The sequence below is a fragment of the Numenius arquata genome, chromosome 18 (assembly GCF_964106895.1).
Source record: "Numenius arquata chromosome 18, bNumArq3.hap1.1, whole genome shotgun sequence".
Taxonomy (NCBI): domain Eukaryota; kingdom Metazoa; phylum Chordata; class Aves; order Charadriiformes; family Scolopacidae; genus Numenius; species Numenius arquata.
The window spans coordinates 2,047,337-2,062,540 of NC_133593.1; the positions used below are offsets into that span (position 1 = coordinate 2,047,337).

Sequence of the window (15,204 nt, forward strand, 5' to 3'; positions counted from 1 at the left end):
GCTCCTGCCTCTGGGCTGGTGAGGGTTGTTCTCACCAATTAACTGCCACTTCCAAGACTATCAGTCAGCAGGGTTTGGAGCGTGGTTGTGGTTTATTGCAGTTTGGCAAAGGTCTTTGATAAGGTCCCCAGAACATGACAGCAAGGTCATTCGAATAAAGAGCAGGCAGAATCCATCCTGAGTGCAAACCAGCCCAGAGCACAATTCAGCAGCGAGAGCCAGAAAAACATTCCTCTCATTTTTTATATTTAAATCAGAAGTTTTCTATAGCGATGCATTATGAATAAGAGCATGTGTTAGCATAGGAAAATCAAGGTAGTTCCTTATTTAATGCTTGTTAAACGTAAGCCAGCCCAGCCTTCACTGGTTGAGCTTTATGGATTGCTGTTCAGAGCCTGGAAGAGCGACGGGCTGGCAGGGAGCGCTGGCAGAAAGGGCCAGGGTTTGGCCAGTATTTCAAGCAGCTACACATGACCCCTCTCAGAGAAATGGAAGAATGCTTTCCAGTTTACGTTTTGTCAGCACAGCTATTAGGAACTCAGGGGTACTTTTTCTACCTTCTTAAAGTACATCATTCACAAAGTGACTTGTGTTTCCAAGTATCATTTTCAAACTGTCTTGTGCCAGAGAAGGTGAATCCCCGCAGAGAGGAGGAGGCGTAAAAAGCCAGTTAGGTGTGCAACTCCGGTAAAGTCAAAACAAGTTGGCTGCTTGATTTGCTTATGTCCTTCTGAAAATCCCATAAGCCTATTTACATCTCCAGGCATCCAAATGCCATCTACAGATCTTATTCTTAGGAATTCATGTGATTTGGGCATCTACACATCCTATGTCTATTTAGAAAATGAAATGTTGTCTCCTAGATTGTCTGGCTGGGTTTGAAACCCTATTCCAAGCTGCTAACACTGTGGCTTAGGTTTTATTATAGAAGTTGCTTAACTAGGCAAATATTTTCAGTTATATATTTTTTTCCTTTACTTACAGAAGTCATACTTATAGCACTTCATTTATCCTCTTGAGACTGTTTGTTCAAACCATTCTTTTACATCCTTAGCCACTATTCTACCCCAGGGACCAGCTACGAGCGTTTCCCATTATTAATTTTTTATTCAAAGAAACAGCTAGAAAATCCATTAAGGGGGGGGAGGGGAGTGAAGGAGAAAAGGAGAAAGAGAAAAGGAGAAAAGGGGAAAGAGAAAAGGAGAAAAAGGGAGAAAGACCTTTCCCAGACAACAGAAGACAGCTGGCCTACTTCTTCATTGGGACCTTGTCTACTTCCTTGCACATTTGAAGACCTTTCCCAAATGCTCTGTTACCCCCCCGATAACGATGTGTAGTGTTGCAGAAGGGAGAAGATCACACTCAAGTCTCCGCACAGGGAAAGAACAACGCTATCCATTGCAGGGAATACCCCATACGGGCTGCGAGCCGCTCAGATATGCAGATGAAGAATATATATATCAATACCATGGCAAGAGCTAACGAAACATCTAAATAAAAGTGTGAAATACTTAAAACAGAAGCAGAAAGGGTTTGGAACAAGCTCCAGTGGGAGCACGCACAGGTTCCCCCCCCGCTCAGAGGAGGGCTGGCTGCCCAAAGCCTTTATGTGGCAGTGTCAATTCATTTGCAGAGCTGTGTCTGAAAGCCCTGTCACCGCACGACGTGTGTCCACTCCTTACCTGTGGGCTTCCAGTGATCATATGCTGGTGAAGGACTACAAACATACCCGTCTGTCTCTGACATCCAGAGAACGGAGCGAAAATGAAAGGAGGAAATTGCAATTCAATTCAGTGCATATGGAGAATAAAGAGCCATCGTTTCATATGCACTGGCTTATCCTTCCCCTTGGTTTATGTTAAAAAATATACAGTATTAGCTGCCTTTTCCTCTTGGGAAATGAGCAACACAGGTAATGGAAACCAATAGAGAACTGTCATGTGTGTTCCTGCAATCTGTCTGCACTGAGGTGGTTCCTGTTATGTCCCACATCTGACCAAGGGGGAAAAGCAACTGCTCAAATGAAACCAGGTGACAAATCCTCCCGATCATTTTTTCCCCTCACGTTTTCCCAACCTGAGCACTGATCTGAAAAGGCACAAAGATACCTTAGCGTTAAGCATCTCAGCACTGCCAAGAAATGCTTAACCTAAAGTAACAAACTAACTTCTGCTCCCCATGTTTCTTGGGGGACATTGGCCAAGATTTGGCTAGTTGCCGAATACTCAAGGATACACACAAAAATGCCTGGATGTGAATTCTCCATAGCATAATCCTTCTTGTGACAGCCCACAGCGGTTACATTCCAATCTCCTTCTTTCCATTAACTTTTAGGCTACAAGGGATACACATTAAAATTTGCAAGACGAGGTAAGACACTGGATTTGTTGGGAGCACGATGAGGAGAGATTCTGACTGCCAGGGAGAAGAGCAATTCATGAGATGGATTGCAGGTTTTTACTCCTCCTGCCCATCGCAGCCTCTTCCCCGTTAACTCTCGTGACACCTGAGCAAGGGCACTGAGGTAATATTTTATCCCACATATAAAAATGGGGTGAGAACAAACATGTCCAGGTTTTCAATTGGGTTTTAACCACGGAGTCTGGCAGTATGACCTGAGCTATGGTTGTCCGAGGGACACAAACGATACAGCCCTGGCAATTCATGTTCCAGGAGCTCCTCCACCAACTGCAAATTAAAGGAAAGGGTCAGCTTCATTTAGCACTAACTTCTGTCTTCATTTCATGCTCAGAGGATAGCACCCAGGCTACAGCCTTCGCTGATGCAAATCAAGAAAGCTCAGTAGTAATCAGTGTTAGACTGATTTATAACAACTGAAAATCTAGCCCCTTACAAGGTCAATATTAGCAAAAGAAAGGAGGGAATGTGATGGTATTTACTATGGATTTTATAAGTAAAGGTACTCCAGAGTGGGGGAAGGAGTATCTTACATGGGAATCCTGCACTAGGCTGTTGTGAATATTTCTGTTGTTAAAGGCAGGGATGAGGAGGAATCACACACACTGGAATATCAATCTTGGTAACTAATAAAAAAGCTCTTCAAAACTTGCTTTCTCTGGAATTCTGTTTTTCCTGCATCACTGTTTCATTGCTCTTCATGTCCTTAGAAATTTATCCAAGTCCTGTAGGCAGCAATCACTTAAATAAACTTATGATGGCTTATTGCTTAGCATATTGGTAGGGCCTTTTCTCTTTCAGATCTCTTACAAATGTGAACTGGTATTTCCGTACTTGTGAAAATGTGCTTAGTAGTTTTAGTGCACAGACATTTCTGCATGAAGGTGAAATAAAGTACCTGTCACTACAACTGGTTCTCAACTGGTACCGAATTTAATTATCCCCCCCCATTCTATTTATTCACCACATTTACTGAAATCTAGAAAACTGCAGTAGTTGGTCATTATCTAAAAGAGAAAAACGGCATTAACAGTATCTACAGATAAGCATGAATGCTTCCTACTAAAAGAATCTATTTCTAACTAGTTCTTGATATTTCCATTAAATGAAATCACTTGTCTGATTAGCTGTGGCCTGGAATCTTTTTCTGCTGGTAAGTCCTGAGTAAGCAGCCACACGAAAAAGCACTGAAGTTCTTAAATGAGAATCTCTAGGAAGCCTCATTTCATTGATTTACTTCACTTAGACGGCCGAGGTGAAACTACCTAGTGTGACACAAAGAAATCAGGGATGATCCACAACTTACCTGACCAGTTAAGCTATTGCAATGGCCAGATTCCAACCCAGATGGCACAGACGATGTTCTTTCTAAGGTATCCATTTGACTAATGGGGTTGGAATGTGGTGATCTTCAAGGTCCCCTGTCACTCGAACCATTCTATGATTCTGTGATACAACAATCTCTGCTTACGTATTCCAGAACACAGAGAGGTACTGGTGAATTGAGTCCTCTTTCTCTGTTTTACATTACGCTCAAATTCTTCAGACGACATTGAAGCAACACCCCCTCTTACTTTGATGTGCATTTTTCCCGAGTGTGTAGACAGCAGCTTATAGGTAATAATAGACCTTTGAGATTAAAAGAACATTTAAAACACAGGAACGACTACATCTTGTATTTTGCTTTTATGCTACATCCCAGCTTTCCAAACTGAAAACCGGACAAACACAAAGCCCCAACAACCACAACGGGTTTTGCTCCTCTTTTTGAAGTTACTGGCGATGGCAAAAGAATGAGATCACACCTATAAAACTGCTCCTCCTCACCTGGAAGCGGATCAGCACGTATGCCATTCCAGAGATCCACTTCCTGTTAATAAAAAGGCAATTTCTTCGGGTAACAAAGCGGTGTACTCTTGGCAGTAAGCCAGGAAGCTTAAAGAGAAACCTTGAATTCTGAAAACATAATAGACAAGGGACTCAGCTTAAGAAAAGATTTCATCTATCAACTAACAAGAGGCTGGGGTCATGAAGTAGGGTATTCTTTATACTTGAGAGACCAAGCTAAAAGTCTTAAAAATGTACAAGAAAACCCTGGCTGGAACACTCTCTGGATGTAATAGAGGTTGCAGCTTCGAGAAGGCTTATCATTTCTCCTGACATTCTGACAGAAATGTGTAATATAGAAGTTTAGCAGTGTGGGCAGGTTAAATTATACTAGGCAGGAGAAATCATTTCAATGTGAATTGAAGCGTTTACTCTTGTCCACTTCCAGCTCCAGCTTGTTATTCTCCCTGCTTCCCATAGCTTCAGGTTTTTAAGAGAAAAGCTTCATTTTAGAACCGATGTTGTGTAGGGGGTGCTTTGGTTCTAGGATTTGGCGTTTACTCAAAAAACATCCTTAACACACTACTAAAGTGTGACTTGGCTCTTGCTCATCTGTGCAATTTTGTATGTATTTTCTATGTATTTTGCTACATGTTCTGTGTATTTTTCTTTAATGTATTTACCTGGTATAGCAAATACTGTGGTAAACAGATTATGTATTGAGCAATATGGTTATGGGAAGTTTTGATTGAACCTTAGTGAATTTATATACAGAAAATATTCTTATGAATAAGAATGAACTTCCAGAAAAAATGTGCCATTTCCACGTGAAAAAGAGCAGGGAAAAAGCATTTTCACCTTCAGACCTTCTTTTTTATGAAAAAAAAAAACCATAAAAACTGCTCAGTGAAGCCTCCTTGGTCTGCTTTTCATGGGGTCAAGGAACACACTCTGCCCTTTCTACCTGTCCCAGAAGCCCAAAGCATCAGCTTTTCTGCTTTTCTAGAAGGGTGCAACCCACCCCACAACACCGCCCGGACGACACACAGTCATCAACTCTAAACCTAGGAGGGAAAACAGTATATGTAATGTCGATGTGTAAAGAAATACATAAAGAAATACTGCTGTAAATTGTCCCCTATAGCACTGCAGTCCATTCTGAGTTACCGTGAAGCACAAGTCCCTCTTGAAAGGCATGGAGCTGCCAGACCTTGAACCAGCTGAGAGGTCCTTCTCGTCCAACTCTTTTCCTGAGCTTTTGTTGCCATCTCTGAGAGACAGTTAAGCTTTGTTACCAACTCTAAACATTTTCCTTAGCATCTGTAGATAGAGTCATTCCTATTTCCAATTAATTTTTGAAATCAGGGTGCTTGTTGTCATTTAGCACTTTAAGTGGACACTAATTAATGGTAAATTACAATAAAATTTATACTGAATTACATATGGCATCTGCATTAGTAGCCAATGAGTTCATTCTGATTAATGTTATCCCTGGAAGTGGCAGGGAGTTTGTAATGATTTGCTAAAGTAGCAAACTGAAAGCTCTTTAGTCAGGTTTTCCATTAACAAAAACAAGCATTAAATTACTTAAAGACAACCATTATTTTAAATAAGTGTTTTGTTACCATACATATAAATCATGCACAGAAAAGAAACCTCGAAAGCATCACCGTTGCCACGCCATCTCAAAACCCACAGTGTGAAAGTGGTCGCCTCTCATTTTCATGACCGAATGCCCCAGAAATCACATACCGGGCCAGGATGTGACTGTGAGAATCGCAGACTCGGGCATCCCTCACACGGGATGAAATGTGTTCCCTCACACGGGATGAAATGTGAAACAACGCTATGGATTTTAATAGAGTAAATCCTACGTGGCACTAATCTTACTGAGACCTGTCAGATCCATGTGCAGGACCAGGAACACTACACTGCCATCCCAGCAATCCTGAGAGATGCTTTCCACATCAAACCCAACAGTTCCCACAGTGCATTCCTCAATTCTGCAGAGAATACTTGCTGGAGATGACAGCAAGTGACTTCAGAGGATCCTTAAAGTCTCTGGGACAATGGGCCACTACCAGTCTCCGAATGTCCCGGGGAACACCATGCCCCTTACACAACCTGTCCCGTTGGCACTCAGGGCTAGCGATGCTCCACAAACCCTCTGCAGGCTGCTCCGAGGTCCCCTGGTTCCCAAGCAATGCACAGACCACCATTAGGAGCCACTAAACTAAGAAAAAAAACCAAAATGAAACAAAATTTTGCCTGGGAGGCCCGGGATCTGGGAGATGTGTGTTTCCTCAATCTGCTACTGAAATGACTGATTTATTTCATTTCTCTATACTTATTTTCCCCTCCAAGTCACACAATCTCATTAATTATATCAAAAGATTTGGGAGACAAGGATAGTGTCTCTCAGCCTGTCTGTACTGTGCATAGGCCAATAAGAATCTGATGTGAAGGGGTTTCTGAGGGCTGCCGTACAGAAACAATACAAAAATAATAAAATATCATTCGGATTTCAGGCTTCAGTTGCAGAAAGTCTTCCTTCTTGAACCTTGTGTTTATACTGAAACGGAGCCCCAGACAAAGGCCGTGTAAGGAGTCAGTTCGGAGCTACTGTTATTCTTGGACCAAGAAAGAGAAACAAAAGCTCCGCAGCGATCGTACGGAAGTGATGACGGAGCCGCTCTTTCATTGCATTTTTGATGACATATGACAAGCACAAACATCGATCTTCCAGCATGTTTGTATTTCCCTGGGAGTACAAGATACTATGGATTTCTACCATATTGAAAACAAGAGCCTTGACTTAACATCCTTGCCGTGCCCTCTAGAACTGATCTTATTCAGCCGGCAGCCCGTCTGCTTTATCCCGGTGCTCTGACACCATCAATCACAGCGCCCCTGGAACATCACAAAGAGAAGTGGCTCCATTCAGGCGGTGACGGTAACACTTCCTACCTCTTCAGCTCCGTCAAGTGGAGGAACTGTAAGTGTTTTACAGAAAATTAGCCAAGCCTCTTAGTTCCTGTGAATAGGTAAACTCAAAAGCAGGATGGCCTCGCCAGGGCACGAGTCTGAGACGCTATAACACCCCCTGCTCCGTGACGGACGTCCTCGGTGGCTCATTACAAGGGTAAGGAGGACCACACACTGCTGGGCTGAGGTCACAGAAACGTCTGAGAGAGAGAAACTGAGCTATTGGGTGTTTAAATGATTTGTGCACGCCAGCAAGAAAGGAGGGCATGGGACAGAAGACAGAACTGCATGAAAGGGGAAGGCTGAACAGTTCTCAATGCTCCCTTCCCCTGCTCTCACCAAAGGGATGTGTCCCTCCCCAGCTATAGCCCACTGGGCTCACCCTGTCCTGTCCCAAAGCTTATTTATTCCCGTGCTCTAAACTAGCAGACACCTCTCCTCCCTCCAGTCCTCAAGATTCCGCAAAACAAAACAAGGCAAGACAAAAAGTTGTAAATGCATCAACAACAAGAATCCTCCCTCCCCCCCAAAGTCCCATTGACACATAAAAATGGTGACAGAGCAAAGTTTTCCAAACGGGGTTACTTGTAAGTATTTGGCACACACAGCCCCAAATTAACTTCTCCATCCTCCTCCCCGGTCTCTGGCTGAGAATTTGTATTCAATGGGCAACTCAGAGCCAAAACCGCAGCCCCCTGCCAACCCCCTAAGCAAACAGTACCACCGATGTGTTGCCAGAAGTTAACAATTTGAAAACATCGCGTCTTACCCATTCCTAGAGCAGCCCCTTTAACTGAGATTATTGGAGACTGTCACTCATCGCTCGGTTTGTCTAGGATCTGCTAAGTGTTTCTCTATAAATTCATCACTCAGTGCCCATTCACAGCCATGCATTAACTGCTCAGTTTTCTCAGAAAGTGAGGAATTTGATATGACACATAAGTCACCATAAACTCTACAGGATTAAGTAAGTTATTGCATCTTCCAGCACAACTGGTTTCTACAAATGATACCCTGGAAAATGACATTATCGCTCAGTGATTTGGTTCAATCTGATTGCTACAGTTAATGTAATAATGTAACTCAATTAGGATGCTTTTGTTATGAATGAACAACCTTGTTTAATATTGTCTGACTGTCCAGAGTTGGCTTAAATGTGATGTTGAAACAGCCTGTGAAGCCCAGAAATTCAGTGCTGCATTTTAAGAGGAGATACTGGCATGAATCAGAAAGCTCTGGCAATTTTTAAAGACACAAAGGTCGTCCTAGTGCTTCCTGCTAGATGAAAACTCCAAAGCAGGCGTCTTTGTGGATGCCTGGATGTGAATTCAGACTTCCAACAGAGTTCAGAGAAAGGCTTTAAAGAGTCAACGCACACAATTTGACTCTCATTTCCAAAGCAAAGCATGGCAGGTTCACCCTAAGCTTTTCTTCCACATTTCTCAGCTCTCCAAACACCTCTATGTGAAGCAGACGACCCGAGCTCTGGCTCTACAGCCTGGTGGCTTGTCCTTCCAAGAGATAAACCAGGGGTGAGACAACAAAGCGTAGGCAGAGACTTCCCGGGAACCGTTACCTCGTCTGCGGGCACGGAGTGGGATGGGGGAGGAAGAGGTGACGGGAAACCTGCACGGGATTAACGCAAGGTGGAAGTCCAGACGGATCCTTATCCTGCCGGTACCTGCGAGCCCAACCCTAACTCAAACCACCTTCTTTTCCTTCTACCCTGTTTGGGGAATTTCTGGAATCCAAGATACACAGTAGCTGTATTTCACCACTTCCAAGTCCACAATACCCTTGTTAGTGCTGAGCCAGATGGAGAGAAATATGCAGAAAACCAAAGCGGTACTTGCTGGAATCCTGCTCAATTCATTGGTGCATGCATTTAATTTCCTGTCTCCTTGTTTTCAGCCTGTCCTTGGATATGTTTGTGAGAAACCTGAGATGGTTACATGTGTTGTGGCCTCCAAGACTCTTAAAAACACGAAATAATTACCATAACTTCAAGATTTTTTTTTCCTTTCTTTCTTTCTTTCTAAAGCAACCTCCAAAGAAATGTCTCACCTTCTCAGTTCTCAAGCCGAAGACTTTTTCTTTTCAAGGAAATGTGAGAACAGACACTCAGGAATGGGGAGCACGCCTTATACACGACTATAAAATCTGAGTTGTTATGAAAAACAGATGTTATTCAATAGCATAAAGTGTATATGAATATTATAATTGAATAACATATAGTAACATATAGTCCTTAAAGAAACACTTTTTACAATCTAGATATGTTGGGACATGGCCAAACTCCAAGATCCACAGATTGAATTTCTGTCTGTCTCCACGCACACATACCATACGTGCATGCTCATTAATACCTACTCCCAAATGCACATACAAAGCATATATCTAATCAACAGATAGCTATACATAAGTATATCGATCATGAGAAACGTGCCAGCATGTTTCAGTGCAGAGATTTACTTTCAGGATATCTAATCTTATTTTCATGTGAAAGGTTTACAAACACTTGTGCAAAATAAGACACACCCGACAGACTTCTTTAAGAAAGCATCTCAGTCGAAACACTCTAAATTAAACTTAAAGTCCACATCACCCAAGGTAACTTTTTTCCAAAGGCTGGATTTCAGGGACAGAGTGTGTGTGCGCACGTACAATGTGTGCACACGCAGACACGCACCTATTTCCTCCCTGACTTGAGATTACAGCTCCAGTTACATGCGGGACTAGGAAACCACACTGGGATTTTACTTACCTCTGCATCGGTGGCCCCCTGAAAATGAAACGCTGCCTGGCGTTCCCACATTCTCTAACAACCTTCACGGAACTACTTTGATAAAAGTTTTGCTACATATAAAAAAAAAAAAAAGATGTACCACTAAAATGTGAACAAGCAAAACTATTTATCACTTGGAATGTCTTTCTTATTGTGATCTAAGCTGCTGGGAAGGCTTTTGGAATTTGCACGTTATCCTTAGAGATGTCTGCAACTGTCTCTCCTGTTTCTCGTACAGCACTGAGCACATCATCAGCTTTAATCTTTAATCTCTTCTTCCTCTCTCCTCCCCTACAGAGAATCAAATCCTACAATCTATACACAGATAAAACTCTCGGGCCCGGTAAAGTTTGGCTCTAAGTTTTGCAATAAAGATGGGAAGATTTATTGCCAGGAATGTATTATAGGAAAAAAAAAAAGTAAAAATCAAGTTGTCTAAATCAGTACCACGTCCCAAAATTTCTGTCCTAGATGACAGAACTGCAAAAGCAGAGCGCGCCTCGGTGGCCTGGCTTAGAAGAGGGAGATACTTCGAACCCCGCCAGCTTCTAGGGAGCAGCAAATGTCCGGATGAGCCCTATCGCTCTGTCTCACCCCACGGCAAATAGAAACGCAATTAAACACTTCAAAAGACAAACCAAAAAAGCTAAACAAACAAACCCAAGTGTTTTCCATCCTTCCTCCATCTGCTAATTCACATGAAATAAGAAGGAGGACAGAAAAGAACAACTTCTAGGATTCCAAACACATACACCACCTACGTACCTTACAGAAATACTCTACATAATTATGTACCTTTTGCCTGAAAGTATTATAGATATTAGTGCTGCTGTGGGGAGGAGAGCTTGTGGGCAGCACGTACATGTATTGTAGATATTTATAAAACCACGAGGAGGCTGCAAGAAAATGATCTTGGGGTATATATTATGCTTTTTCAAGAAGTGTTTAAAACCACTACTATATTCTATTTAATCTCTCCCCTAAGTTTCCTTAACATGCATTTCTCAGTATAGCTATACCTCTAATTTTGAACGTCAATGTATATAAACACACATGTTGCAAATAATGTACATCTACATAAACAGATACGTTCAATGAAAACAATGTATATTATTTTCATAGTATGCATGTGTATACATAAAAACACATGCTGCAAAATAATATACATGTAGATGTGCCATAGCTGATACTCTAGGATCCTATACCAGAACAGCGATTATTATATAGAAATGATAAAAATTTAGAATAATGAATCCATGTATGTACGGCTACAGTTGTGTATACGAATCTGCATACTGCATATACGCATAAAGCATAAAATAGAGCGCAACATGAACATACAAATATAACGTTAACGTTTGGTGCATGTGCATGTTACATGTTGGTTATGCATCATGGGACATGCCTGTTACACGCACACACATTTAATATTCACACATCACTCCACAATCCTGGATATTTTTGCTATGAATTTTAATTTTCATCCAATGATTTTATTTTTATCCACATAAGACAGCCTGCAAATGATACTTTTTAAAACCTGCTGGTTGAGCAGTATTTTAAGGTACTGACGTGAGAGTGTCCAAACTCTGGGAGCCCTGCACACCCCAGGAGGAGCGTTGGGGGCATCTGCGCCAGCCTCCCCCTGTTCTCGATTGTTTACTCAACTGCCAGAAGATGCTCTGAAGCTCTGGGGAGAGCAAAACCTGTTTGGGCCATTGACATTGAGAATCCTTGGTGCAGGAAGTCAGGACCTTGGAGGTATCCATCATCGCGGCTGCCTAAAGGCAGGCTGGAGCCAAGGAACTCGCCCGAGAAGCTAGTAAAATTTTAATGCACTCTGTAGTGCGGTCATGTCATACTCAGTTATGGCAAATAATCCCAGATGCCTGCAGAGGTAAAATGGAGCTGTAATGTGCTTGCCTCCTAACCCGAGCTGACAGCAATGATGTACGACTACCATTAGCGGAAAATATCACTTCAACTAACCCATGATCCAGCTCCGCTAAGGGTCACATTATCCATGAGGAACAAATTACACTCCCAAAGTAAATACAAATTTTCTACACGAAATGGGTACAAAAAAAAGGAAAGGGGAGCCAGGCAGGGGGAAGGGGGAGCGAGGAGTTATACGTTACCTATGACAACATGCTGCCAAGTGACAAAGATGATAAAGGACAGGACAAATCAGGGGCTGAAAGCGCGGTGGCACAGCCAGCCCGGAGAGCACGTACCCACGCCTGTAAACAACATGTTCGCTCCCCTTAGTGGCAAACGCATCATCTTTTACAGCGAACATGCTTGGCTCTGACTTTATTACCACTCTAGCTGTAGGGACCCTCTATGTGGCACATCAAATGAATAAAAAGGATCCTTATCTTTCCTCCTAATGGGCCTTAAACAGTAAGAAATACTTCATGATTGCCTGAGCGTTGCTGGCATATAAAGTCTGGGTGATCTTTCACCCTCGGGGCGAGTTTAAGGTGCTGCATTTTCCAGAGTTAAAAAGACAACACCTGTACAAATATGCAGTATAAATCACACTGATGGGAAACATCCTGGCTTTGCAGAAGCAGTTTGAGGAATAATACTGAGAAACTATTTCTCTAATCCTATCCTTAGCCAAAATAAATATATACCAAACAGTAAGATATCAGTATCCCATGACCTGAAGTAATTGCTTAAAACTAGGTTCTTAGCCACCGTTTCCCCATGGAGCCTTGTTTGCTGAACACGTTGGCACCCACCACCCAAGGAGTTTTTGCAGGAATTCAGCTCCTCATAAATAATCCCCTTGCCCTTGCGGGACAGCAATGTGCCCCTGCTCAGGGCAAGGCAAGAACAGGCTACTTGGCCTCCTTCTACCAGCCACACAGACCCTAGGGAGGTCCAGTCTGGGGAGAGAAGGCTACCAAACCCTACCTGGAGCTCCCACGTAAAAGTCCATCCCCATATTGCAGCCACTCCCCGTCCTGAACCTCAGGACCTCCCGACCCCACCAGAGCTCCCTTTCCAGTGGTCTTCCCTGGCCATACTCTTCCATCCCTGGCTGGGAGCACCAGGGAATGTCTCGTACAACCTGAGGCTACACACTGATTTCTTAGGTCTCTTACTAGACTGGAGATGACACATTTTATACTTCGAAGTTTTCCTCTAGGAATCACCCCAGTCCTCATATACCTGCGCTTAGAGTTGAAGAGCGTAGAGAAAGTACGAGAAAATCAACTCTGATGATTCACCCTCTTTCAATAGCTCAATGAATGCTGAGAGTTCCCTCGATGACCAACATTTTTCAGACCAGGAAAATTATAATCTATTATTTATACTCTAGCGGTGCATAAACACCAAAGTGAAACTCTAGTTGAGTTTTTAGACAGTAAGAAGAGTACAGATATTGCTGTATTACTGTATGGTCATGGTGGTGGCCATATAAAAATTTAGCTGGCTCCCAGCGATGTATCTGCTACAGCCCCACCAGCCAGGTGGACATTTTTCTTTCAAATGCTACCCAAACTCTTCCTTCCCTCATGCCTCCCAGGAGTGAGGAAAAAATATCTTCTATACAGTTTTGTTTCCAAGCATCCTACTAAAAAATCCCAAACTGATGCAACTCCTCACAGGAGAGTGAATTGCACCCGTCTATAAATGTAGTCTCTGTAATATATAAAATGGCATAAAGCAATTTCACCACCATTTAATCCATTTATTCATTTCCAGCAGCAGAATATACAGGACGCAGCCCTGTGCAAAGCAGCTATTTACCTTGGTCTTATGTTTTCAAGCACAGTTTATGGTGAGGTTGCTTTGGGTTCTTTCTGTCCCCAAAGAAAGGACAATTTGCTGTGCCCTGCACGTATTTGGGAGAAAAGGGAACAACCGAGCAGCGCTGAAACGGGGCCGGCACAGCTGAAAACGATGCTCTGTTTGTTCGGCAGAGAAACAACTAAGCAGGACACTTCCCATCTGGAGGGCAAGGAGCAAACGGCTTCTAAAGTTCACAATCAATGAATTTCACGTTTCTTCAGTGGTACTGAAAGGCACGGTTTTAAATAGGCCCATCCCAAGTTCCTCTTATAATAAATACATCAGAGTATTTATAATTACCTAAACCTGCTGAGTTTGTGAAGCTGGGTTAAAAATGTTGGGCTTTTTTAACTTAGCCAGAAGCGCATTGGAAAGCAAACAACACACAAAGGCACACAAATAAATAAACACTTGTATGTGTGGATATTTAACTACAAAACACTGAAATACAGTCTGCATACTGGACTGGGTGACATACATCTGCCAAAACACTACTCCAAAATCTCTCCCCAAGGACCATACACAAAATAATTGTCCAAAAGCCCTCAGAAACACACACAGGGTGCACGTGTGAACGCTTCTGTGTATGCACAGACACACACAAATAACCATTCCTCTTATCTGAGTACACCAGAGTGATGGATGATATTTTTCCATGTCATAATCTTTGGTTTGTGGCTGGTTTATATGCAATCAAATGTTTTAGCGTTATCATTAAAAACATTCTGATGCAAGAAATGTCATTTTTCAGCTCTCATGGCGCTTCCAATGGCCCTCAAGAGAAAAAAACCTAAGTCTCCCAAGCAACACGCTCCCACCAGCACAGGCTTCTTCAGCAAGCACAACTCCCACCCGTCCCAGTCCCCTCCCAACTGGGGGAAGCCTTGTTATTCTTCCCCAATGACCATACACTGATGCTCTGCAAATTTAGCCACCATTTTGACCGAGCTCCATCCTCCCTTTGCATCCTACACAAAGTCCACCCAAAGCAAAGCCTGTCTCAGCAGGAACGCTGGGCAGTGCTTGACCTGGAGCCATAACCAGCCACTGCCGGGTCCTGGAAGAACACATTTTAATGGGATCCAAGAGCCTCATCGAGAGAGAACTGATTGGGTACCACTAAGATACACACAGAATTAAGTCATGAATGGCAGGAATTTTTTTAAGTTGTATATCCTATCAAAGTTGGATAAAATTCAAGCAAGAAGCAGGCTCTTCTCTTGAATCAGGCATAAGTAACACTGTGTACATTGCAAAGCAGTCCCCCTTGATCAATGAAATGTTTTCTTAAGTGAAAAATCACTAAAGTGCCTCAGATTGAGCCTTAATTTTAAAATCAGTCTAATTAAAATGAGTGGTGAGAGGAAATGGTAGAGATGGCAAAT

At 42.7% G+C, this 15,204-nt stretch overlaps 1 protein-coding gene across 2 annotated transcripts in view; it reads right to left on the reverse strand.

Annotated features, from left to right (window-relative positions):
* Positions 1–15,204, reverse strand: part of AUTS2 (activator of transcription and developmental regulator AUTS2) — an 801,330-nt gene that overhangs the window by 226,409 nt on the left and 559,717 nt on the right. The window lies entirely within an intron of this gene.